This window comes from Enhydra lutris, unplaced genomic scaffold (assembly GCF_002288905.1).
Source record: "Enhydra lutris kenyoni isolate GAN:26980312 unplaced genomic scaffold, ASM228890v2 scaffoldscaffold7, whole genome shotgun sequence".
Lineage (NCBI taxonomy): Eukaryota > Metazoa > Chordata > Mammalia > Carnivora > Mustelidae > Enhydra > Enhydra lutris.
In genome coordinates this window covers 36,190,168-36,217,721 of record NW_019154091.1, presented here as the reverse complement: position 1 = coordinate 36,217,721, position 27,554 = coordinate 36,190,168, and the positions used below count along the sequence as shown (strand labels likewise).

At 38.4% G+C, this 27,554-nt stretch overlaps 1 pseudogene; it reads left to right on the top strand.

Annotated features, from left to right (window-relative positions):
* Window positions 1-1,208: 1,208 nt before the first annotated feature.
* Window positions 1,209-26,805, top strand: LOC111142014 (annotated as a pseudogene).
* The last annotated feature ends 749 nt before the right edge of the window (window positions 26,806-27,554 follow it).

Genomic DNA, 27,554 nt, shown 5'->3' with positions numbered 1-27,554 from the left:
CCATTTTCATTACTAAAAGGTTACTTTCCTTTCAATATTCTCTGGAAAAAAAAAATCTTCCATAACTTCTCTTTCTATTTTTGTGATGCTTCAATCTATTCTTAACTATTGTTGCTCACGCCAGACATGGAAATATAAGGATTTAAATTACCCTCCTGTTAGGGGCGCCTGGGTGGTTCAGTTGTTAAGCATCTGCCTTCAGCTCAGGTCATGATCCTGGGATCCTGGGATCCTGGGATCCTGGGACCTTGGGATCGAGTCCCACATCTGGCTCTCTGCTCAGTGGGGAGCCTGCTTCTTCCTCTCCCGCTCCCCGTGCTTGTGTTCCATCTCTCGCTGTCTCTCTCTCTCTCTCTCTCTCTCTCTGTGTCAAATAAATAAATAAAATCTTTAAAAAAAAATTACCCTCCTGTTAGAGAAAAACTTATTTCCTTTTAGGGGTCTAAGTTAAAACTTGATCCCTCCAATAGGACAAAAATATGAATGCCATGACACTTCCTTGGTCGTTCTAAGGTCAGGGGGAGGGGAAACAGGAGAGTGGTTAAATGAGCATAGTTTCAGATCTGCAACATGAGAAAGCTTTGGAGATCTGTTCCACAACAATGTGAATATACTTAACACTACTGAACTGTACACTTTTAAATGGTTAAGATGATGAATTTTATGTTATGTGTATTTTTATCACAATAGAAAAGACATATATTTGGGGGAAAAAAGTGAGCTCTATGATTATATCTTACAAATTATAGCTCTGTATTTTAATTGAGAATCACCTCTGGCCTGCAGTCTAAATGAAATGGTTTCCATTCATCATATAGATTTATATATATATATTTACATATTTATATATATTTATATAAATTTATATTTTTATATATCATTACATATATGACATATATAAGAAGTTCCTTATTCTATAATTTTTAACTGAGTACAGCAGGCTTTATAAAATATTTTGTACATATATACATATGTAGAATAACTTTGAGCTCTTCTTACATAAGTTGGTTACCATCTTAGTTAAGTGGAAAATCAGACACAGCCTTGAGGGTAAGGAACTTTTACTTATTCTACAATTGAAGTTGTAAAGGGACACATTAGCCTATTAATGTCAACAAATAATGAGAATGACATTAAAGAGACCATGCCATTGAATATGTCGGTACAGTTCTAAATTGGGTTAAGATCTAGCAACAGCGTTCTGACTCATGACCATCTTGTCTCATTTTCTCTCAAAAGGCACTTTTTCCTTATCCTTCCCTGTGGAGTCGGAAATGGCTCCCATTGCTCCACTGTTCATCTGTACCGTTTTCCCAGATGGCAAAGTTATTGGAGATTCAGAGAGCTTTGAGATTGGAAATTGCCTAGGCAACAAGGTGAGGCTGAACACAAAAACTTCAGAAACAACTTTTCTAACCCATTCAAAACTAGATTACTCATATTTTGAAAATATTTAGTATGATGCAGGAAAAATGATATGTTATTAGAATTTGATCATTGTCAAAAAGTTATCCCTGGCAAATTCTATAGCTTTCATAGGCTTATGCATCAATATTTAAGCAGATCAACTACCTAACCTGCCTATTTGGGAGTTATTACTTATCAATATTGGAGGATAAATTGATAATATTGGAGTTCCTTCTGGTTTTGTTCTAGTTTCTACTTCTCAAAATTCATTTATATGTCTCACATTTTCTTTAAAGATTTGTTTATGCATTTTGAGAGAGAGAGAGAGAGAGAGAGAGCACTCACACACAACAGGAGTGGCAAAGGGAGAAGGAGAGAGAAAATCTCAAGCAGACTCCCTGCTGAGCACGGATCCCAACACAGGGCTCCATCTCACAATCCTGAGATCATGACCTGAGCCAAATCCAAGAGAAGGATTATTAACCAACCACACCACCCAGGTGCCCCATATGTGTTAAATTTTAAAACTGTAAGATAAATATATCAAGAATCACTATCCTGTTTCTAATTATCAAAATGAACATTCTTCAGAATGGAGTGTATAATCAAAATTTTCCTCAACTTTGTCTTTTATTGACAGGTCAAAATATCTCCCTATAGCATAATAATTTTTACATAAAAGACATATTTCTCTGACTAGAGTTCTCTATTTGAATTAGAAGATGGCATGAGGAAGCTGACCTGAAAAGTAGCGAATTTTCTTCCTCGGTGCTTTCTTTGGAGGAATAGCTTACTTTTTAAAAAAAAGATTATTTATTTGAAAGAGAGAGACAGAGAGAGCAGGGGGAGGAGCAGAGGGAGAGAATTTCAAGTAGACTTCACACTGCGCACAGAGCCCCACAGAGGGCTCAGTCTCACAACCCTGAGGTCATGACCTGAGCTGAAATCAAGAGTCAGATGCTTAACCAACTGAGCCACTCAGGCATCCAAAGGAATGGCTTATTTTTTTTTTTTTATACTCTGTATTTATGGTAGCCTGTTCTAAGCAGTTTTCAGCTTATGTTGATGGAATTCAGTCTACTTTTCAATATTATATCTATCTCATTTTATGTCATTATATAAATGTAATAGTTGCTTCAGTTGCATTACACAGCTTTGTACATTATAGAGGTAAGAAAGGGTTATGAACTAACTGGAGATTTGGGTTCTTAAAGTTGTGAAAATCTTTAAGTCACTTGCTTTCACCTTATATAGATGATGCATGCTCATTTATGTGACCATTTAGTTCTCCTACTCAAAAACAAAGTAAATAGATAAAGTAGTTTGAAGGGTGTTTATGGTTAGCTTTCTACTGATGCAGAGCAATCTTTCCCAAACTTAGTGGTTTAAAACAATAAACAGTTATTATCGTATGCACTTTCTGTGGATTAAGAATCCCAAAGTGACTTATCTGGATGGTACTGGCTTGTGATCTCTCATGTCAGTCCACATGTCAACATGTTAGCTGATTCAATCAGCTGAAGGCTTGACTGAGGTTGAAAGTCCACTTCTGAGATGTGTTACTCATATAATTGTCAGGAGGCCTTAATTCCTCACCACACTGACTCCTCCATAGGGCTGCCTGGGTGTCCCTACACATGGCAGGTGATTTCCTCCAGAACAAGCGATCCGAGAGAAAAGCTAAAGCTGTGATATATTTTATGACACAGCCTTGGAATTTATACACTATCACTTCCACAAAATCTTATTAGTTATAGATGTCAACCCTATTCATTATGGGAGAAACTGCATAAAAGCATGAATACCGTGAAGTAGAGATTTTGGGGGGCAATTTGGAGGCTGTCTTCAGTGATTTATGACTCCCAGTGATTTATGACCTTCCCACAGGTAAAATACACTCACTTTCCTCCCAAATTCCTAGAAGTCTCATTTCCCAATAGCAATAGCTCAAAGTTTAAATTTCATCATTTAAATTAGGTCCAGGTACAGATGACATTTCTTGGATGTAGTTCCTCAACTTCAATTCCTCCCAATATGAAGACCTTGAACTAAAGTGTACTTAAGTTATTTACCTCCATGCATCCAGCATATAATGGTGGAACTGGCATACTAACACTCCTGTTCAAAAGGGGGAAAAAAGTCACATGGGCATAATTGGTCCAAGGCAATTCTGAGATCCAGCCAAAGGTTCAAAGTACTTTGATTAGAACTTGTCTTACTCCAGCTTAGGAAATAAATATCCAGGCCTCTTGGTTCCACTCTACAGATTCTTGGTTCTTTCATTTAAGTCATCCCTATTCAAAAAAAAAAAAGTGGCCCATATTTGTAATTGTGTAGACATTGTTCTATTGAATATAGATTATATATATTCATTTATATACCTATGTGGTTCTTCTATCCAAGAACAAAGCCATATAGAAATGGAAGGTTAATAGATTGCAATAATTCTACCTAAATTTGTCAGGGTATTAAGTATTCATCAAACACAGAGACAATTTAGATCTCCTTTCTATATTTGGTCTAGTTTTATCTATAGAGTGATATTTTCATTAATCCTTGGTAATTTCAGTTTTATTATTCCTTGGAAACATTTTCCCAGGTAGGTTTTATATCATTAGAATAACAACAACAACAACAAAAATTAAAAATAAACAAACAAAAATTTTAACTTTTCTCTAAGGTACCAACTACTTGAAGGTACTCAAGAAAGGATTAGTGATGGGGCATCTGAGGAGCACACTCAGTTAAGCATCCAACTCTTGATTTTGCCTCAGGTCATGAGCTCAGGGTCATGAGATCCAGTCCCACGTTGGCCTCTGCACTTAGCATGGAATCTGCTTGGGATTTTCTCTGCCTCTCCTACATACTCTCTCTCTCTCAAATAAATCAATCTTTTTAAAAAAAAAAAAAAAGGAAAGAAAGAAAGGATTGATGATGATTATCATATTTCTCTCAGTTCCCTGGATATTTCAAAAGGAAAACAGGTACAAGCACTGTCTTTGATCTCTCCACTGTTACAGGTGTATAATCTGCTAACTATGAAGGATCTTGCTGATTTCCCTGAAAATCTGGACCGGCAGGAAGAAGAACAAGCAAGTTGTAGCCATCCTTATGTCCTTCGTAAAGGAGCCATCTATATTCCCTTACCAAGTTATGATGAATGATAGCTTCCTAAAGGTAAAGTCCCTATTATTTATTAATGTATCAGCTTATGAAAGTTTTAATGTTGATAAAACTATATATATATATAGTTCAGAAATTGTTTAGCCTAACAGTTGGTAAGTCAGAGCCAGAGCTAGACCTAACCTCTGCCATTTCATTGAAAGATTTTTGTTATACTTAATTTATTTGCAAAAGGCCACATGTAATAAAATCTTAATAAGCCATAAAGTTTATAATTTTACCACTCTATTTATATTTATTGAGTTTGTGTATCTCCATGAAATTAATATAACATTAAGGCTATTAGGGTTACCTAGGGACATTTCTAAGGAAAATATATTTCATATATTCTAATCAAGTTTACAAATGTATTGAGTCACAATTTTTACAGGTATGGGATTAAAGGTGTTCACTAACTCTAAAATCTGAAAACCACGGCCATGTTCAATGATTTACCCACCTGTAGGAAGAGAAGGGCAACCGCTGATGGCAGGTAAGATAACAAGTTGCTTTCAGTTTTTTATTACATCCAACAATATTACTTAGCAAATAAATAAATAAATAAATAAATAAATAAAATGAGATAGATAGTGTAACCATTTTATACATACAGAAACCAAGGTTCAGATAAGATGTTTCTTGCTGAGATCATTTAGCTGGTAAATGGCATAGCCAGAACTGACCAGAGTGCTTTAAAGTTGATTCAGATACTTTAGGGCACAAAATCAGATGAAACACAAGATTCTACTGTAAGATAAGGAAGGAAAACATTTACAGTGTAAGGGGAGAATAATTTTAATTATGGAATCAAGAAACATTCTGTTCTGTATCTTAAAGAATAGAAAGGAGGAGAAAAGGGCACCTGGGTAGCTCAGTCTTTCAAGCATCTGCTTTCAGTTTAGGTCATGATCCCAGGGTTGTGGGATGGAGTCCCGCATCAGGCTTCTTGCTCAGCAGGGAGCCTGCTTCTCCTTCTTTCTCTGCCCCTTCACCTGCTCATGTTCTCTCTATATCTCAAATAAGTAAATCAAGTCTTTTTGAAGAAAAAAAAAAAAAAGAAGGAGAAAAGGCCTCACTGGTGAAAAGAAGCAGTGTGAAGATGGCAGAAAAATCTCCTAATCCAAGGCCAAAAAAAAAAAAAAAAACCCAAAACAATAAATAAATAATAAAACATCAAATGAAGCAACCTCTTACTACACCCCTCAATTTTCCATTAAAACTTATGTTCCAATCCACAAATCTATTTATACTTGGCAGCAACTAACCAATCCTTTTTCCCCCCTTTTCCCATGATTCTGACTATCCATGTGTCCAAGATATTCTTGAGGTCTACTGTTTCTGAATATTAACATCTTTTGAGTTTTGGTTACGAATCAGGGGTTTTATGTGTTAGGTGCATTTGTGATGCCTCTTCTCTATGCATCAAATCCTTCATCAATAAATTGAAGGACTTTGACTAAAGGCTCTTCAAGGCCTTTCAAAATACCCAATAAAAATAACAAAATATGATGTACCAGAACAAATTAAGAATCTTGACTGCTTAAAAATTGTTCTGAGACATTGAACCTACATGTAAGGTTAATTATACATCTATAAACCAGCCCTGTAATGAAGAAAAAAATGTTATCAGCTTACTTTTAAAAGACCATAGACTATTTTTCTCAATAATAACACAAATAAATTCCAAAGAGTTTTTCAGTGATGGTAAATATGATTTTGTCAAGTAACTAACATGTTATATAAATGATGGAGAATAAGGAAAAGGAAAATAATCATGAAAGTTACAAAGGAATAAGTTTGAGTTTAAACCATGGAAGTTTGAGGGAGAAGGAAATTTTCTGGAATTTGATAAGGATAGAATTGTAACCATATAATATAACTCAAAAAAAAAGAAACTTACAAAGTATATAATATAAATAGCTGAGAATTGAAATAGGCAGATATATTGAATGATAAACAGGTAGATTCAAATGAATCAAGTATATGATGCAATGAAAGAGCTACAAAACTAGAATATTTTGTGAAAGTTCTTAAAAATAACTTGAAGAACATAAAATCCATTCCCATGTCTGTTTGGGAAGGTATCATACAACCTCCAAGGGCTTGGTGACATGGAACAATATACCTGGAAAATAAAACTTTAATATTGTCCCTAGCATGAGAGAGAGAGAAATGGTTCATCCAAAAAAGGGATTAAAATCATGTTAGACAATGATAAAAATGATTAGGACCTGAAACTACAAAAATCAAGAAGTCATAAAAATTAGAGTTATTATTCATGCATATGTTCCATGAATAGTCAGTGAACACTTACGGACCTACTTTCTAGACATATAACAAATATTGAGAACAAGAATCTTCACTGTTTTGAAGGTTATGTCCTAATGGACACAGGAAGAATGTAAACAAAATTAGCAAGTATATTATATAGTCTATTAACTGATGATAAAGGCTATGGGAAGAATTAAAAGAAAGAATGGAAGGGACGCCTGGGTGGCTCAGTTGGTTAAGCAGCTGCCTTCGGCTCAGGTCATGATCCCAGCGTCCTGGGATCGAGTCCCACATCGGGCTCCTTGTTCTGTGGGGAGCCTGCTTCTCCCTCTGCCTCTGCCTGCCACTCTGTCTGCCTGTGCTCTCTCTCTCTCTCTCTCTTTCTGACAAATAAATAAATAAAAATTAAAAAAAAAAAAAAGAATGGAATATCAAGACTAAAGGAGTTGCAAGTTTCAATAATGTGCTCAGTAACTATCCTACCAAGAGAGTGAAATCTGAGCAAAGACTTGAGGGAAGACAATAAAATAAGAGACTATTTGGAAGAAGAGTGTATCAGTCATAGAAAGCAACATGAATAATAGAAAATAGAAAATACCTGTGGAGTGCTTACTTTGTTTTGGAAGATCAATGAGAGGGAGATAGAAGATAGATGGCTTTATTGAGATGTAACTGACATGTAATATATAAGTTTAATATATATATATATATATATATATATGTTTAATATAATGCTCTTATTTTTTAGAGGGTTGGAGCAGAGGAAGAGGAAGAGAGAGAATCTCAAGCAGACTGCCCATTGCACATAGAGCCCCACATAGAGCTCAATCTCATGACCCTGAGATCACGGCCTGAGCCAAAGCCAAGAGTCAGACACTTAACCACTGAGCCACCTAGACGTCCCATGATGAACTTATATATATTGCAAAATGATTATCACCACAGCATTAACTAAAATTTCCTTGGCCTTGTAATTTCCATTTCTTTAAGTTTTTGTTTTAACTCCAGTTAGTTAACATACATTGTTTTATTAGTTTCAGGCATAGAATTTAGTGATTTCTTTACTTCTATACATCATCTGGTGCTCATCACAAGTGCCTTCCTTGTAACCCATTGCTTACTTCACCCATCTCCTCAACCACCTCCCCTCTGGTAACCCATTAGTTTGTTCTCTAGAGTTAAGAGTCTGTTTCTTGGTTTGTCTGTCTGTCTCTCCCCCCGCCTTTGCTTGTTTGTTTTGTTCCTTAAATTCCACATATGAGTGAAATCATCTGGTAGTTGTCTTTCTTTGACTGCCTTAGGAATTTTATTCATCCATTTAAAAAAATGAAATCTTGCCATTTGCAACAACATGGATGGAGCTAGAGAGTGTAGTGCTAAGTGAAATGAGTCCGTCTATTTCTTTTTTATGGTTATCACCACTTTTCAAATGAAAGAGCTGAACCTGGAAAGACTAAGTAACTCAAGCCATTAAGATGCCACAGCCAGTTTAGATATAGAATGGGGATGGATTCAAATCTGGCTGTTTGACTCCAAGATCCATGTTTTTTAACCTCTATACTATTCTGTCTCTCAAAGACTCTAAGGTGAGAGCTTGTCTAGAACATTCTAAAGGTAAGGGAACCATTGTGGTCAGAACGGAGTGAATCAAGGGAGAGTGAGATCAATGGAATAACCGAGGCCAATTTGTATAGGGCCTTGTAGGTCATTATAAGAACTTTACTTTTTACTCTGCATGAAATGGAAAGATGTTTCAGAAGGGATGGGTAAATTGATCTTATATGTTCCTTATAAGGATCGCCCAAATACTATATTTAGACGAAAATTAAGTTTTGAGTTTTTACACTTTTTTGCTTGAAAGTAGCAAAGGTCAAAAATGAATACAAGTATTACAAAGCTAGACTGAGTGGCCCTTTAACAGCCATGAACAGAATGTCCAGGAGAAAGTATTTTGTGATCAGCAGTGAAATAAAATATAAGAGGACATGTCCAGGAATCAACACATTTTGATGAAATCAGATGGGGAAAGAAACAAAATAATAATTAATAATAATATTTTGTCTTGGGAAATTAAAGGCATTTCAGTAGAGTTTATGAGTTGTGACATAAAGAAGAATAAAATTTTAATGTAAACACTGTGGAAGGATCAGTAGAGAGTTAAGTTGACCTTGAGAATGAGACAATAAGGAAAATATAGTCTTCATCCAATAAATGGAGTTAAAATAACACATTAAGCCATTCTTCATTAACTGCAACAGCTGGAGAAGTTGAAGGGTCTTTGACATATGGAGCAGGAAATGGAAAATAATTTATTTAGATGCACCATCCATTTAGATAAACTTGAATACTAATAATCTGTTTCCATATTCAACCTAAGAGTAAAGACATAGATAATAGAGCAACATCAGTGAGAAACCAAAGGCAGAAATAGAGATGGCTACCACTTAGAAGGACATGAGGGAAAGAAGATGTATGATATTTAAAGAAATTACTATTGATGCTTTTTATAGTTGAGAGATATTGAGGAGAAATGCCTGGTAATGTTTTTCCTTATAAATATTCTTTCACAAAGGCAATTCTGAAATATCAGATGGAGTACTTGGATGGAAAGCCTCATTCAAATTCAATTAAGGATAATTTCTAACAAAAAAGAACCAGAAAGGCTTCATGTTTAGTTCTCCACCCCTTCACTTTGTAAATAATTTCTGTCTCCATCATAGAGCTATACCAAATTGAAATGTCTCGTTGGCATCTTGAATTTTTCATTTCTCCTTCCCAAGAAATAAAGAGAATGAATTCTAATGCTCTAGCCTTGTTATCAAGAGAACAATGAGTTTTCAAGCTTCAATATAGTGCAAAGAGTTGATATTATTAAATTCTGTTCACCCCATTGGTAATTCAAACAAATGAACACATGTTGCCTAAAGAGAATTTGGCATTTTCTGCTCAATCCTTTTTATAGAGGAAACAATACTCTGATCTTGAGAAGTCACTATTTCTCCCACAAACCATAAATGCATCTCCAAGTTATCTTGTCCTATTATCCGTTATCTTGTCCTATTATCCTGTTATCCATTGAGTCTCCACTCAACATAGAATTATGGTATCTCCAGGAAACATGGAGTTTCTACCTTCAACAAAGACTTCTCTCTGCTCAAAGAATAAGGGCTCAACAAGTTATTTCCAAAGTTCTACAACTCTCAGGAGACAATCTGAGTGGGAATACTAAAAATTTGCTCTTCTGAAGTAAGTCAATCAGAGAAAGACAATTATCATATGATCTCTCTGATATGAGGAATTTGAGAGCCAGGGTGGGGGGGTTGGGGAGTAGGGAAGGAAAAAATGAAACAAGATGGGATCAGGAGGGAGACAAACCATAAAGACTCTTAATCTCATAAATGAACAGGGTTGCCAGGGTGTTGGGGGTAGGGAGAAGGTGGTTGGGTTATGGACATTGGGGAGGGTATGTGTTATGGTGACTGCTGTGAAATGTGTAAGCCTGATGATTCACAGACCTGTACTCCTGGGGCAAATAATATATTATATGTTAATAAAAATAATTTTTTAAAAAAAGAAGAGAAGAATAGATCAGATTCCTCCCCTCTGTTAGTTGACACACATATTCATAGAAACAAAGCACACAGCATTGTGAGGTTATTTTTTTCACTAACAGCAAGTAATTTATTCATTTTAATGCAAGAGTATGTAAAATGGAAGTTTGTATTTGAATTACAGTTTCAATAAACAGAATCACTATAAAAAAATTTGCTCTTCTAAATCTCACATTGGCACCATGAAATGAATGGATGCTTTTTCTTTAACTAGATTATAATTTTCCCTTAATTTTATAGCAGGTTTAGCAGCAGGTCCATATATTCCTCAATTTCACTCACGTAATATGTCCGCAAATAATATGCAAAGTCCAGAGGCAATCTCTGAAACAGTGTGAATTTATTTCCCTGAGACCTGGATCTGGTATTTGGTGGTGGTAGGGTAAGTACCTTCATTCTCCTCCATTTGCTGTGGGTGAGGGAATGTGGGTTCTTCAGCATTTTCAACTCTAAGAATAATCTTTCTGAAAAGTTCTAAAGTCTGCTTATTGGATCATGATCCTTAAGTATGCTGGTTTATGAGACCACACAACAGTGAGGGAAGTTTAAGAACCAAACTGAATCACATTCAAATATTTTTCTTTAAAGTACAGACATGTTGATAAGGGAAAGAGGCAGCATTTAGTACCTTTTGTTTTCCCAACTCAGTTTGCCAATACATTACCTAGTGGATACATGTGCACATACTGATTCTCACTTGAGATGTTTCACCTGTTCACTTTCTGTTCTTCACATCTCTATCTTCCCCCAGCTCACCAGGGGTGGCCAAAGTGGGAGTAACAGGCCCTGGTACCATCACAGAGTGAAAGGCAGGGGCCCTTTGCCTATCCAATGACACTGGACTTGGTCTCATTCTTCCTGTCTCCTTCTGAACCTTCCAGCCCTTCTTTGGGGAGCTCACAATGCTGCCCTACTCTGTGAACCACGGAGAGGTCTTCACACTCAAGACCACTGTCCTCAACTACCTTCCCAAATGCATCCGGGTGAGAAAAATAAGGGTGAAGAGAATCAAAAACTTCTTTCCCTCAGCTCCTGATTCTGTTCCCAAGACTGTAGATAATTCTGAGAATTATGCACTAGCACTGTCTGTGCTAAGGAAACAGGACATGATCAGAAAGATAACACAATGATATTTGACCTACAGGTTGAAATTATGGATCTCCAAAACACATGAATTTTTTTAAGATTTTATTTATTTATTTGACAGAGAGAAACACACAGCAAGAGAGGGAACACAAGCAGGGGCAGTGGGAGAGGGAGAAGCAGGCTTCCTGCTGAGGAGGGAACCCAATGTGAGGCCCAATCCCAGGACCCTGGGGCCATGACCTGAACTGAAGGCAGACGCTTAACGACTGACCTACCCAAGTGCCCCCTCACATGCATTTCTGAAAAATTTTCCTGAATCTTACAGCATCCTCTACTGTAGGATAGGCTTTTTGCCAGGAAAATCCTTGATGCTGACACAAAACTCAGTTTTCTTAATTCCATGAGTGTCATTCTTCAAGGTCTCCCATCTCTAAACTCCCACAATATGCTTGTAACTTCTCTTACAGCACATATTTTCTTGTAAATTTTGTCACAGTTTTGTATATAGATCATCCCCTTCATAACACAATATCTTCATGGTCAGGAACTTCTTACATACTCCCCATAATTTGCTGTGTCTTGCACATAATAGACATGTGATAACTGTTGCAGGAAGTGGGAAAAGGTAAGAAAGAAGGAAGTCAGGGAAAAAATCTACACGAGAGATAGGAACCAACAAGCAGAAACCAGTAGGTCCTGCTCCCAAGGACAATATACCATTGCTGCTTTTCCTTCCTGCCCACTGCTTCATCTGCAGAGTTCTCCAGTCTACCCTAATGCAAAGGCCAGACCCTCCTAGTAAGTAATCATCCTTGATTTGCATAATTGCCATCCTCATACTTCTCAAAGCATACATGAGCTTATACGACATCATTTTGTCCAAATCCCAATTTAGTGCAGCATCTCGTATGTGGCCCCAATTCTGTACATTCATTGTCTCTCCGTACATATTCTGGTGATTTCTCTCCCTCTACATCCCTTGCAAATGATAGGTCAGTGTGGAACTGAAAGCTTCTCCAGCCTTCCTACAATCCCAAAATGAGAAGCAAGAAGAATCCTATCACATCTGTGCAAATGAGCGGCAAACCCTGTTTTGGATGATGACTCCTAAAACTCTGGGTAAGTGTCATTCCGCCAAAGGTTCTCCAGTGGACAAGGGTGGTGGATATCTGAACACTACTGATACCACATTTGCTTTTTTTGTTTCCCATTAATATAATTCCATAAAGTTAGGTCTTTTCTTCTTTTGATTTCTACCCACAGTGTTTTCCTCCCAGTACTCCCACTGCACCTGGGCCCTACAATCACTATACTTGGGCACGGGAACGCTCAGTGTCCATTAGCCTTGAGTTTTTTTCAGCTTTATTTCCTATTCCAGCTGGTAGTAAGTCTAAAGGGCAGCCCTTCAAGATGATTACAGAGCAAAAATCATTTTCAGCTGTTAGGAATGGCTTGGACTGCTATCAAGATGGATGCTCATTTTTTTTCCACATTCTTTGTTTTAGGGAATGTGAATTTCTCAGTGAGTGCAGAGGCAGTGCAGTCCCCAGAGCTACGTGGAAATGAAATTGCTGAGGTCCCTGAAATCAGGAGAAAAGACACGGTTGTCAAAACCTTGTTGGTGGAGGTAAGTCGGTCTGAACCACTTCAATATTTTCCTGAGACTGTAACAATAGTAACAGTGAGAAACAGCATGACCATATTCTTGGACTAACAAAGAATAATTAACACTGTACCCACACAATCCACCTGATAAGACTAATGGAATTTCCTGCCCTAAAAGTATTATAGTAAACTTTTTTAGCTAACTTTTTTGTGTGTGTGGATATATTTCTCTATTAGCATATAGAGAATTTTCCTTTTTTTGTTGTTGTTTTTTTATTTCTTTTCAGCATAACAGTATTCATTGTTTTTGCACCACACCCAGTGCTCCATGCAATACGTGCCCTCCTTAATACCCACCACCTGGCTCCCCCAACCTCCCTCCCCCAGCCCCTTCAAAACCCTCAGGTTGTTTTTCAGAGTCCATAGTCTCTATCATAAATACTCTTTCTTACGAATTATTTCAGACCTAGTCCCTTTTCCTGACCTCTCCATCTCTTCTAAGATTCATTTATTTCTCATACTTTTTACCTTTGATTATCTTTCCTTATTATCCCTCATTTTCTCTTCTGCTGGTCTCCATGGTTCTTCAGAGTTTAATGGATTTATCATAATTTGATGATAAGCAGGGTGTTAAGATTGTTTAGTGTAAACCCCACCCTGCAAAGCAATGAACCTGTGGTTATCCTTCAAAAACCTGGACATTTATCCCTTTTCTCCTTTTTTTTTTTTTCCACTTGAGCCTGAAGGTATTGAGCAAGAAAAGACTTTCAACTCTATAACTTGCACTTCAGGTAAGAGTCCATCTTCAAAGGGCACCTGGGTGGCTCAGTGGATTAAAGCCTCTGCCTTCAGCTCAGGTCATGATCCCAGGGTCCTGGGATGGTGCCCCACATCAGGCTCTCTGCTCAGCGGCGAGCCTGCTTCCCCCCTCTCACTCTGCCTGCCTCTCTGCCTACTTGTGATCTCTCTCTGTCAAATAAATAAATAAAATCTTTAAAAAAAAAAAAAAAAGAGTCCATCTTCATAATCAGAGTGAGAATAAGGCCTCCCAGGGATATGTATGTCAAGTTACAATGTATGCCTATACATGTTATCTCCCCTTATCTTTAGAACATTCCCTTAAATTTTACATAGCAATAAGTATTTCTTTATATGCATTTTACAGAAGAGGACACTGAGCCCAAGAGAGGGGGTTATTATGGCCTTGGGGTATGGACAAGACCAACACTGGGGCTTGCTCAGCTCACATTTAGCCCTTACCTCCATAGCCCAGGGACTGCTCATGAACCAATAAGGTAGTAACCAATAGTAGCTCAGAGTGTCATAGTCTAGGTAGAAAGACAGCAAAGTCATAATAAGGTTGAATGATGGTGATATTCTCCAAAATAGTTAATGATGAAACATACGGCATTTTGTACTCATCTTACTGAAAAAATGTTTCACGGCCAAAAATAAAACAAAAAAACAAACAACAAACAAACAAAAAAACACTTTACATTAGGGATTTATCATTTCATTAAGAAACAACTGTAGCAGGGCACCTGGGTGCTCAGTGGGTTAAGCCTCTGCCTTCGGCTCAGGTCATGATCCCAGGGTCCTGGGATCGAGCCCCGCATCCGGTTCTCTGCTTAGCAAGGAGCCTGCTTCCTCCTCTCTCTCTCTGCCTGCCTCTCTGCCTACTTGTGATCTCTGTCTGTCAAATAAATAAATAAAATCTTTAAAAAAAAAAAAAGGAAACAGCTGTAGCTTTTAAATTACATTACCTTATTAGTATTAGTTCTACATCCATTGTATATATGACACTGTTCTTGTCTTTTGAGAAGGACCAATTTAAAACATAAAAAGCAGAGAACAATACAATCAGAGGATTAGACAATCAGATCAAAGAACTACACACCCTATCAGCTCCCACGCCTTCTTTTAGAGAGAACCACCATGCAGAGCTACCCAGAACATAGTAAAATTAGAGGGGAAAGGACTCTGGAAGTCATTCTGTGCCAAGAAGAGCTGTACAATTAAAGGTAATTTCACCTTAAGCCAAAGTCCTTATTCCTCAGACCCAGGGTTCCTAAAGGAGACACAATAATATGACTAAATATAATAATAACCACAATAGTAACTGCTCACCTGTTTGGAGACATCACGTGTTGCATGGGCTGTTCTAATGCACGTGTGTTTTACATGCATTCTTCCACTGAATCATCACATGAGCAAGTTTGACTATGAGGAGGTTGAGTAATGCATCCATGGTACAGAGGTAGTAAGTATGGATCTGAAGCCACTCATTCAAGAGATCTGAAGCCTCCCAACCACTACATTCCATTGCTATAAGAGATGTCATACGTTGGTGTGGGTTGTCTGTTTCCAAAGGTACTGAAATATCTGAGCAGTTATCCCTGAAGCTTCTACCAAACGTGGTCAAAGAATCTACCAGAGCCTCTTTCTCAGTTTTGGGTAAATCATCTTGAACCTGGGAAACTTGGGACAAAAGAGCAGCTATCATACATATGAATCTATACACCTCTATCTATATATTTGTGGGGGGTTTTAAGATTTGTTTATTTATTTGAGACAGAGAGAGAGAGAATAGGGTGAGGGACAGAGGGAGAGAACCTTCAACCAGACTCCCCACCGAGCATGGAGCCTGATGTGTGGCTCACAACTGTGGACCATGACCTGAGCTGAAATCAAGAGTCAGACACTCAACTGACTGAGCCACCAAGGCACCCCAATATTTGTGTTTTAAATTGCAACTTATTGGGCACCTGGGTGGTTCAGTGGGTTAGACCTCTGCCTTCGGATCAGGTCATGATCTCAGGGTTCTGGGATCAAGTCCCGCATGGGGTTCTCTGCTCAGCGGGGAGCCTGCTTCCCCTCTCTCTCTGCCTGTCTCTCTGCCTACTTGTGATCTCTCTCTCTCTGTGTCAAATAAATAAATAAAATCTTTATAAATAAATAAATAAATAAATAAATAAATAAATTGCAACTTGTTAATAGCATCTATCTCTCTTAGGATTCTGGAAGTCTTACTCTCTAAATATAAATTTCCTCTTACCTAAATGATGGTGTCTATGACTCTAAATATGAAAATAATTTGTCTTTAATAATGTTGGTCTAGGGGTGCCTGAGTGGCTCAGTGGGTAAGGCCTCTGCCTTTGGCTCAGGTCATGATCTCAGGGTCCTGGGATCAAGCCCCACATCCATCGGGCTCTCTGCTCAGCAGGGAGCCTGCTTCTTCCCTCTCTCTGCCTGCCTCTCTGTCTGCTTGTGATCTCTCTCTCTCTGTCAAATAAATAAAATATTTTAAAAAATAATGTTGGTCTACTTAAGAGCTGAAATTACTCTGATAGCTAATCTTTCACATTCCCTAGGTGACATATTAGGTTCTGCTATGCAAAATATACAGAATCTCCTCCTGATGCCCTATGGCTGTGGAGAACAAAACATGGTCCTATTTGCTCCTAACATCTATGTCTTGAACTACCTGAATGAAACCCAACAGTTGACTCCAGAGATCAAGTCCAAGGCCCTTGGCTATCTAATCAGTGGTGAGACAAAAGTTTACTTTGTTATTCTGAGACTTTTCCTGATTAAACTTGAATTATATTACCAGATATTAAGCTAATGATGGTGACTTTGTGGAAATTATTTTCCCACCATTTAATAAAATGTTGTATTATGGCATATCCATAATATTCCTAAAACCATGTCAGATAGGGGACCGTACAATGTCTGTGGCTTCTGGATGCACCAGCCTGCACTTATGGGTGGCCTGCCTTTCTGTAACACTTCTTGTGCTTCTTGAACCTTCCATTCCAGTTACCAGAGACAGCTGAACTACAAACACCAAGATGGTTCCTATAGCACCTTTGGGGAACAATATGGCAGGAACCAGGGTGATACTTGGTAAGAAAAGAAAATCTATTCTGACTTTCAAATATGAGTTCACAGCATGTACATAAATTAGCCTATTTAATTCTTAACACAATCCTGTCAAGTGAGAGCTATCCACTTCTTTTTACAAAGGAGGAAATGACATTCAGCATGGATAAGTAAATGTCTCTGGTACAAACAACTAATAAGTGGCAGAACTGAGAACACTTGGAAGTTGATTTTTTTTATATCTAATACACCAAGCATCTTTTCTCTCTCATGTTGCTAAGGGACCATTATAAGTTTGTAATTTTCCTTCTTAAGTTTTTTCTCAGCACTGAGAGATGCTAGAAACAGATTAGAAAAACTAAATGTACATTACCTTCTACTAGATGACTCTGTGTGTGTCTGTCTGTCTGTCCATCTTCTGTCTCTCCATCCAACTGTCTGTCTATCCATCCATCCCATCTATGTACCTGTCTGTCCACCTGCTGATCTACCTCTCTATGTATCTATCTGTCTTGAATAAGTCTGACCACACAGGAAAACAAGTGGAAATCAATGACCCAGAAAGCGGTGGAGGGGCTGGGTGATGTGGAGGGAAATATTTACTGAAGCAAGACCTTCAAAGTAGCTAATTCATTAGAGTATTAGCTGCGGAAGAGAAGATAAGATATGTGTAAAAAAGAAATAAATACAGAAAGCCCAGAAATGTGAGAGCAAATATAACTACCCAAGAACAGTAGAAGATACCTGAATCTCTAAAGTGACACAGAATTGCTTTAGGAAGCAGGGACCGGTTGGTAATGATTTACCCAACATGTTGTAGCTAAGCAAAAAGAATATGGAAGCTGCCAGGTGAACAGAAAAAGTCTCCAAACTCTTAGTGATAGCTCACGGACTCTCATGAGGGTGCACTGGGGAGAGATGGAGTCTATGTGTGGGAAACAGAGTATTAGGGTGCTATATGGAAAAGACCACCCCACTCTTCCCCACCCTTCAGGATCATGGCCTTTGTACTGAAGACTTTTGCTCAGGCTCGAACCTACATCTTAATCGAGGAAGCACACATCACACAAGCCCTCGTCTGGCTCTCCCAAAGGCAGAAGGGCAATGGCTGTTTCAGGAGTTCCAGGTCTCTGCTCAACAATGCCATTAAGGAGAGGTGTTCTGAGCCTCGTGATACACCAAAACTAACATTCCTCCAAAGGTCAAAAGGTGAGGGGAGAAAAGGAACAGAGACATTGCAAAGATGAAGTCCAGCAGTGTGAGAGGGCATCAGGGAAGGGATATATTAAACCTGAAAATTCTAGAGGACAAAGAAACAGTGCTTTGCATGCAGATGCTATTTTGCTTAATAGAGACAGATCCTGAGAAGAGTCTCTATGAAACAGCAGTAGAGAATATACTAAAATTTGAGAGTAGAATTAATAAAAATCTGCCCCCTCTGGGTGAAGGTGAAGTGACCCTTTCTGCCTACATTACTATCGCTCTTCTGGAATTTCCCCTTCCAGTCACTATAAGGTTCACCTCAGTCCCATTTCCTACCATGGAAACTACCAGCCTGATGTCTAGAACACCCCCTACTAGAAGCCAAGTCTCCACTTCCCTTTTGCTCAATGTTGAGGCATTTCTCAGCTAGATGAGCTCTTTGGTGAATCCACTGAAGGAAACTTATGCTTGCCTAGCCATGCCCTTGGACTCTATACCAAAACTAATCTGAAAACCACAGGCTCACTAGCCTTATTCTTTTAAGACTTAACTATAAAGCTGAGAGATTTGATATATCTTTTCCATTTCAGTCTCGTGGATATCTGGCTGTCTACGGGGCTGGCTGGCAACCACAAATGGCATCTATCGAGCAGTATCCAAGTCAGGGTTGTCTCCATCCACTACTTAACCTAATTTGACATCCTTACCTCTTTGTCTTTGTAGCACCCTGTTATTTGCAATGCCCTGTTCTGCCTGGAGACTGCCTGGAACACAGCAAAGGAGGAGATACGTGGGAGCCACAGCTACAGCAAGGCACTCTTGGCCCATGCTTTTACCCTAGTGGGAAACCAAGAGAAGAGAGAAATACTGAATTCTCTTGATGAAGAAGCCACGAAAGAAGGTGAGAGCAAATGGTAAAAAAAAATTTTCCCCTTTTGCTTACACTCATACTACGAAAAGAGAAGAGCTATATTCCAAATGAAAGTAACCAGCTCCCATCTGGAATTCCTTAGCCAACTCGTATATTGTGAAATCAGAGCACCTCTTATAAAAATGTCTTCTCGGGTGCCTGGGTGGCTCAGTCAGTTAAGCCTCCAACTCTTGATTTTGGCTCAGGTTTGTGAAATTGAGCCCCATGGCAGGCATCCCGCTCAGCAGGAAGTCGGCCTGAGTGTCTCCCTCTGCCCCTCCCCCCGTGCTCACTCTAATTTAATTTATACATATTTCACATGATATCTGTCTCCCCACTTGGATAAAAAGAGGCACAACCGAAAACCATATTAAAGGAAGTGTAACAGCATTTTCCAAATGTTTTTATCTCTATTTGCCAGAGATTATCACAAAAGTCCTCTGAGATTATCACAAAAGTCCTCTGAGATCAACAGGTAGGTTTTATATTCCAGTTTATCTTTCAGTTTCCAGGAAATATCTCAAGGAATAAGAGAACTCTCTCTGTCACTTTTCTCTTCCTCTGACTCAATTAAAATAGCCCTTGAGAAACTGGTAAGGATGCTCTATGCTTCCTTCTCCAAATATATACTTCAACTTCTCCCCACAGGACTAAACCAACTTTAGCATGGAAATGGCAGTTAGTGAATTTGCAGGGCTTATTACTTCTTCTCTGTACTCTCTTCAGCTCCATATGATGCAAATATGTGTTCACATATCATCTACTAGTAATTAGGATTTTCTCATTTTTCTTACCCTTAAGACAACTCAGTCCATTGGGAGTGAACTCAGAAACTCAGGGCACCAGTGAGGCATTTTTACAAACCCCTGGCTCCCTCAGCTGAGGTGGAGATGATGTCCTATGTGCTCCTAGCTAACCTCACGGCCCAGCCTGCCCCGACCTCAGAGGAGCTGACTTCCGCCTTGCCCATGAGGCGAGAAGCCCATGAGGGCTTCTCCTCCACCTAGGTCAGTGGTTCCCAAATAGTCTTCTCCAGTCTCTAGATTCACTTGGCACATGGGAAGCTTGAAAACACAACAGTTAATGAGGAAAGAGAAGAGACTGTTACATCTTAGGAGACTTACTTAGGGATATTTGAGGATAGTGAGAATATGAAGAGATCTAAGACATTCTCCAAAAACACTTTCCCCTAAACACTATATTAATATCCTGTCAATTTGACTACTCACCGTAAACATCATTCCTCTCTAAAGTTTATGCACATTGGTCATTGGCCACACTCTAGGGTTTTTGAATATCAATGCTCTTGACATTTTGAGTCGGATGATTAGTTGTGAGGGGCTGTCCTGGACTCTTCAATGTTTAGCAGCACCCCTGTCCTCTCCCCACTAGATGCCAATAACACCCTACTCCCTGTTAAGACCAGGTAAAATCACCCCTGGTTAAGAATCCATGTTGTAGAAGCGCCTGGGTGGCTTAGTCAGTTGAGCCTCTAACTCTTGTCAGGGTTGTGAGATCGAGCCCCACATCAGGCTCCATGCTTAATGGGGAGTCTGCTTATGATTCTCTCTCTTCCTCTCCCTTTGCCATGCCCCCCAAATAAATAAAATAAATCTTGGAAAAAAAAAAAATCAGTGTTCTAGGCTCCAGACTAAATCTGTAGGATTCTTCCAACAAGAAATTATCTAAGGTGAGCCAGAAAATTGTACGATTTAAACGAAAGTAGACCAAGTGGAGTTCACTTTGATCTTCATAGAATGATTAAGAAGTCCTGTTCAGGCTCTCCACTCCTTTCTTACCTACCCTGTGCACTCCCTTCTGACCTCCTCTTTACACTGACCTTCTTTTTCAAAGCTGAAGTTCTTGGAATTTTCCTTTCTTGTTAAACATCCAGAGAATCTGAATTTTTGCTCCTCAATCTTCTTTCAATATTTAGGATGGACTTAGTGAAAATTCTGTTTGTCAGAGAAATTAGGTGTGGAGAATGAAAAATAAGCTGTATAAAAGAAGAAAAGAAGGTTGGGAAAGTTCAGCTGTCTCATATGACTACTCGTAACCAGTTTCTCTCATTCTTCTATCTACATTAACACCAGTCACTCTTTTTCCTAACTTGATTTTTTGACCCAGTCTTTGAAAGATAAAGCCAACAGGACTATTGATGAAAAAGAGCAGACTGCATCTTCTAGAAAGAGAGAATGATCCCTTAGGACAAAACCAATATAAAGGAAAATAAGTGGCGGGGCTAATTCACATCAATAATCTTGTATTTCATTTACAGAAACTATAGCATAACTTTGATGAGGCCTGAAAGGCAGCGAAAAAGGAAAAACAATGAGTAGGTGTATACTTCAAGGGAAAAAGCCAGCATCCCATCATGGTAACCAACACAGACTTTGGGGGGAAATCCCTGCTACCAAAAACTTACTCTGTGGAAGTGGGTTCTCCACTCATCTTTTCCAGGACACAGTGGTGGCTCTTCAGGCTTTATCCAGATATGGAACAGCCACCTGCACCAGGACTGGGAAAGCTGCCCAGGTGACCATCCAGAACTCACAGGCATTTGTCACAAATTTTCAAGTGGACGACAACAACCTCCTGTTACGGCATCAGGTCTCATTGCCAGAGCTGCCTGGAGAATATTCTATAACAGTGACTGGAGACAGATGTGTGTATCTTCAGGTAAGACTCCAGTTATGTGGGAAAGTTTAACCTTACCGAATGAAAGGGGAGCTCTGATCTCTCCTTCCTGGACAAGTAAAGGGCAAATCAGAAAAGCTGAATAATGAAAAAGTGAGGAGTCCCAAATAAGGAGAGAAACTGATGGTGTGTTTGGTGTTCCACAGACATCCATGAAATACAATATTCTTCCAGAGAAGGAGGACTCCCCATTTGCCTTGAAGGTGCAGACTGTACCCCATACTTGTGATGGACCCAAAGCTCACACCAGCTTCCAGATCTCACTGAATGTCAACTAAGACTTCTGACTGAATCACATAATCCTGAGTCTAAAAGCTATCTGAAAACGTCAGTAATTAAAAATGTATTGGAAACTATACTATTAGGTGGATATAATTTAAAATTAGGTGGATATAATGAAGTTAGCCTTGTATACATTACAAAATGACCCTTTCTCTAGCAATTTTTTTGTCTTAAAGTTTCAGTAATACTTGGGGCACCTGGGTGGCTCAGTGGGTTAAAGCCTCTGCCTTCGGCTCAGGTCATGATCTCAGGGTCCTGGAATCGAGCCCCGCATCAGGCTCACTGCTCACCGGGGAGCCTGCTTCCTCCTCTCTCTCTCCGGCCTGCCTCTCTGCCTACTTGTGATCTCTGTCTGTCAAATAAATAAATAAAATATTTAAAAAAAAAGTTTCAGTAATACTTTAAAAACATTTAAAAGCAAAGTCTGGTCTTAAACTGTCAAATAAAAATGTAGACCATTCAAATGTCCTAATAAATTCCTACTTTTACACAAATTTTTGTTCAACTCATTGCTGAAGAATAAATTACTTTCAGATGCCTGGGCCGTTCAGTCGGTTAAGCAACTGCCTTCAGCTCAGGTCATGATCCCAGGTCCTGGGATCGAGCTCTGCATCAGGCTTCCTGCTCAGTGGGGGAATTCTTCTCCCTCTCTCCTTGCTCCTATCCTCTGCTCATGCTCGCTCGCTCTCTCTCTCTGTTGAATAAATAAATAAAATCTTTTTTAAAAAATTACTTTCCACAAATATTTGTACTTTAGGTTGAAGTAAGTCTTCCTTACCTCTTCTGAATAATTAAATTCTAATTTACTATTTTTCTAATCAAATAAATAAATAGCAGATGTTAATATTAAATAGAAGTATAAATTAAATATAAAATATAGAAATTGCCCTGTAATAACTCATCAAAAACCTGTAGGCATTTGGGGTTTGTGAGTGGCTCAATCAGATGAGCATCTAGCTCTTGGTTCAAGTCACGATTTTGCTGTTGTGAGATCCAGCCTTGCGTTGGAATCTACGCTCCGCACGGAGTCTGCTTCAGATTCTCTCTCCCTCTGCCCCCCCCCACTCACACATGCTCTGTCTCTCTCGCTCTCTCTCTCGCTCTCTCTAAAATAAATAAATAAATAAAATCTTAAAAAAAAAAACTTATAGGAATCCTAAGAAAGCATGACATAATACTATGTGTCTACTGCTAATGATATTGATAAAATAAAACAAACTTTATTTCAGACAACCAACCTAATTAGTAAACATGGGTTTATTCAAAGTATAAAGCGTAAGAGTCTATCTGATCTCACAACACTTTGGAACTTCTCTGGAGAAATGCTGCATTCAGGTTAACTAAAAATAGAAAAGAAATACCTACAAAATAAAAACTGTATAGTATAAGTGGAGTGTCCAAAAACTGGCAATGTGTTCATGAATGCAGATTATCAAGCTTCAGTTCCAAAGATTCTGATTTGATAGTTTTGGACTGAGACTTGAACATTTATTATTTTAGTAAGCTATAGATCTGATGCACATTCGGGGTTCCAAACATCAATGTCATACATGTCCATGGAACAGAGATCTCTAGGAGTTATAATGTACAGAAAACCTCGTGAAGCTAGGCATGTATATGGTAGGTCTTGAAGGAGGGACTCTGGCTTTCTTTCATGTACAAAGCCCTTATTCCTTTTTCCTCGGACACTACAGTTACACAGGGAGCTGTCCTGTCTCCAATATGGTGATTGTTGATGTGAAGACGGTGTCCAGTTTTATCCCCTTGAAACCAACAGTATAAAGATAGATGTATTTTAAGCCTAATCTCATACAAAAGGATGCTCTGTATCTTCAAACTAAGACCATATCAATATCAAAGCCTTATTTATAGCATCCTGCCTCAAGAAATATTTTTCCAAAACCCAGGAAATTCATTTCAGTAATTGCTTATTTGTCTCTAATTGAGGGACTCTTGTGGTACTGGAGAAACCCAAGAGGAGCCCCTGTCCTTGAGCTGTACATAGGCTAGTTAGGGATTTAAAGCACATAGGCATGAAACTTTATTTTACTGTAACAATGCAAGAAAGACAGACTATGATTAAGTACCAAATTGGCTGAAATGCTCTAAAAAATTTGGCAGTGATAAAGTTAATCTGAACTAGATTCATCACAGATGCCAGAGTGTCTAATTGTTACTTGGATATTGAAGCATGATGGAAATCCTGATCTGAAAATACCCCCGGCTTCTGTCTCTTCACAGAAAGCCAGATGGTTTTTTCACAGTGAAGACACAACAATGTTGCCCATATCCAAATCTGATTCCTCCCCCTCACCCATCTTTTATATCTTTAATGTAACCCAGCTATTTTATCATGGAAATGATTTATAGGAATCCTTCCCCTGACATCATTTAGACATTTGTCCCTTACTACAATCTGTTCTCATTTTCTAACTTTTTCAAATTTTCTGATTTTCCTCAGTTTGAGAGATCTAGCCATGTGAGCAGGATGGAAGTAAGGAATAACCATGTCCTCATTTATGTGGAACAGGTAAGAGTTCTGACATTTGGCTGACACTATACATATTGATGGTCTTTTTAAGTGGGTCTCTTCACTAGAAAATAAGTAGTATGAGGAAAGCAGTAATTAGTAGCACCCTTCCAGGAAGTTCCTTTAATTTAAGAGAACAGAAATCTCCTTTTAGATCCATGGAGTCTACTGCTCTCTTTAATTATGTTAAAATTGGAAAATGAGTATTTCTATGAAATTTCAAGTAGAAAACCAATAGAACAAAAGGTTTATTGTGTTTGTTATTTTGAAGACCTCCCCCAAAAGAATAAATATATCACAAGATGATTGATCAATGATAGTGTAAACATTTCTAATATATCACTATATAAGAGAAAATAAAATCTAGACCTCATGAATATCTTCAAATCTGACTATAAAGCAAAAGAAATTATTTATCTGGCACACAAGTAGAATAGTTCAATAATTACAAATGGTACCTCTGCATCTTAGAAACCATTCACATGGGCTCACAGAGTTAATCTCATACAGAAGACTACAGGAGAATATGGATTGTCTCAGGTGTTTAGGAGAAAATCAGGGGAATTTTGTTCATGGTAAATTGTTTCCAAAGTTGTGTATAAAACCCATCTTGGGGGCACCTAGGTGGATCAGGTCATGGTCTCAGTGTGGTGAGATCGAGCCCCACATCAGACTTCAGGCTCAGTGGGGAGTCTGCTTGGGATTCTCCCTCTTCCTCTGCCCCCTCCCCTTGATTCTGCACCTTCTCTCTCTCTCTCTCTCTCTCTCTCTAACATAAATGAGTAAATATTTTTAAAAATAAGAAAATAAAACTCATCTTGTCACCCATAAATGTTTGCTCATGTAAAATACCCTAGTATATAAGAATCAGAGAACAAAAAATAATATAATTTACTCAGGGAAGAGGGAAGGAAGCTTTCTAGCCTCATCATTACTCCCACTTTTCCTTTCAGGTAACAAATCAGACACTCAGCTTTTCCTTCATGGTTCTGCAAGACATCCCAGTAAGAGACCTCAAGCCAGCGACTGTTAGTCTATGATTACTATGAGACAGGTAAGTCAAAGGAAACCGAAACAACTACAGAATCTCAACCCAGAGCCAAGAAATGCATCCTGTTGTTACAGTAGACCCTAGTTTTAGTCCATCCAGTCAGTAGTACATCTATTTGTCTCTCTGCTCTGAGATACATAGTGTGGAAACTATTATCAGAACCAATTTATCAATATCTGTTGAGTCAGAAACTTAGAAATTTAAAAAGAAGGATAATATTTGGTCACTGCTCTCAAAGAGTTTAGAGCCATAGAGAGTGTAATACACATACAATGATAATACAATGAGGAAAAGCAGTTTATGAAAAATAAGTGTTCGAATATAGATATTTTAACCATCCTGTTCAACACTTGTATATTTATACAGTTTTGACAATCCTGATATGATGTACTTTTCCCCACAAGTAAAGTGTACAGACTTAATATGGGCTCCAGTTTATAAATTTTTTTTTTTTTTTGGTCTCCTTTCATCCGATGATTCCTTCAGATGAGTCAGCCATTGTTGAGTACATTGCCTCCTGCAGCGTAGGTAAGAGGTCACATGCCAGGACCATCATTCCACAGGAATCATGCTCCTTAAACTTCCTTTTAAATTTAAAATTCTCTACAAGTCTTTTCCTACACCCAAGTCTGTTCATTGGGCACATTCTCACACAGAAAACTGTGGAGAAAAGCACTTACTCTGTAGGTAGACTCCAACTTCAGTTATTCACACCATTATCAGTAAAGTCAATTAGCATTGTTTGTTCATTTGTTGATAAGATAGCTCTTACTATTAGGCAACATTTTCCATCACAGCTGATTTGTTTCCTTCTGACAAAGTCTAGCCCAATATCTATCTTTATAAATGAAGTGTTTATTGGAACAGAGCCACACTCATTACATTATTTTTTATAACTGCTTTCAAAAGTTGAGTAGCTATGACAGAATCCATATGGCCTGTAACATCCAAAATATTTACCATGTGGCCTTTCACAGCCAAACTGTGCCAACCTCTGTTCTAGTCCCCTCTGCTCCCCAGGCTCAACTGAGGGAGTCTTCCTGAGAAAATCCCACAACCTTCCTATGTTTCTCTTTTTTCCATAGATGCAGAGTACGGCAATGTTTGAAGACCATAGGTAGGCTATGTATTTTGTTGGATTCCCTGTCCTGTACTTCTATTTAAAAGAAATGGAGTTGTCTCTGTGAAACAGACATCAAAGAAGCTTGTTGAATAAACGTAAGTCTCTGTTCAAGCTATCATTTGTTCTGTTGTTTACTTATCAAATATTAACTACATGTTCACATAAAGAATTATATTATTTTAAATAATGTGAAGAATACAGATGTGTAACAAATCTCCTTAGAGTTCAGCTGTGGATATTACCTATAAAGTCAAACAGGGAATAACTGATAATAGCTTACATTCTGAGAGACCTCAAGAAAAAACTCATCCATTGGTCTAGGAACCCTTTGCTTAGAGAGAGATTTTTTGAGAGGAAACTGGAAATATTTGTCTTTGTCTCTCAGCTAAGACATCAAAAATGGACTTCAGAAGAGACTAAAATAATTGAAATAAAAGAATGTGTTGGAGGGGCGCCTGGGTGGCTCAGTGGGTTAAGCCTCTGCCTTCAGCTCAGGTCATGATCCTAGGGTCCTTGGATGGAGCCCAGCGTTGGGCTCTCTGCTCAGCAGGGAGCTTGCTTCCCTTCCTCTCCCTCTCTCTGCCTGCCTATCTTCCTACTTGTGATCTCTCTCCTCTGTCAAATAAATAAATAAAATCTTTAAAAAAAAAAAAAAAAGAAGAATGTGTTGGAGACAGGCAGTGTCAGGCGGTGGTTTAAGTCTAGACACAGGCACCAGATTGCCTAGAGACAAA